Below are 1,146 nucleotides of genomic sequence, written 5' to 3' on the forward strand. Positions count from 1 at the left end.
AAATCTCAGATACCACTGTTGGGTCACTCGTAAGTTCCTCGTTCCTGTTCCTCGAGGTAAAAGCGGATCGCTCGTTTCTGCGGTGATGTCTCGTGCATTTGAAGAGCACATTGCTATTTTTCCCAGCGAGGTACAGAATGATGGCTCGTTTTCGTGTGTTCCATCGGTGGATCTCTGGGTTACGGCGGTTAGGCAGTTTAAGAAATGCCAACGCATCTTCTGGGTCCCCTGTATTCAACTTTTCGAAAAAAGTTGAGACCTCTTTTCCAGAGAACCCCGAAACTTTTTAGATACCCGGCGGCTCATTCGACTGCATGAACATCGCGTCAGCCCCATGAACATTCTGGATAATGGTCCTACATAATTCTTCCACTAAAGCTGGTCCAAGTATAACTTGTTCAGAAAGTTCAAGAAGTTTCACTTGTTCGTATTCCTGGGATGTTTGTGCGGCAGAAGTTTGGAAACCACGTTTGGGGTTCGGGATTTCTGACCCAATTGCAGATGAAATCAACGGTCAGCACACAGTGGTCTGTATGTCCCAGCACAGCATCAATAATCAACTGATCAACCAAGTGTCCTTCTTTAGTGATGACCAAATCCAGGAGGAGTGTTACTTGGCCTGCGCGGTTATCTGGTGGTGCAGCGACATGTTGAGTTCAAGAGCTCTTTTGAACGACTTCAATCAGAACCGCTGCAAAACGTCTGCTTGGTCTGACTCGCTGGAGCTCCATTCAGGAGCTCAAAAAGTAATTCTTTGGTGGCGCTTCCATGAGGTTTGTTTTCGCGGAGTACTGCGCCTTGAAGCCAGCCAGCAGTTTTCTGGCTTAGCGAATTTCATGTGACTCCCTTGGCTGCACTCGTCTTTCCTTCCTGTTTGTGTTGACACTCGATCCGCCGGCGATCAGCACGGCCATCTAGATATGCGAGGGATTTAGCGGTTGGCTGTGGTCTCCACGGACAGTGGACCCGAGATGGATAGCGCGAGGTACCTGTTCAGGAAGAAAATTCTTCATCGGCCTTTGGCCAGGTCGCTGCGTTCCTTGTGTTTGAACTATCTAACGTTTTAGCAATATGTTCCAGTTCTGCATCCAGTGTCCCGATCGAAGGAGAACACTCGCACTGGTCCTTCTGATTCAACAAACGGAA

Source organism: Opisthorchis viverrini (genome assembly GCF_000715545.1).
Source record: "Opisthorchis viverrini unplaced genomic scaffold opera_v5_196, whole genome shotgun sequence".
Lineage (NCBI taxonomy): Eukaryota > Metazoa > Platyhelminthes > Trematoda > Opisthorchiida > Opisthorchiidae > Opisthorchis > Opisthorchis viverrini.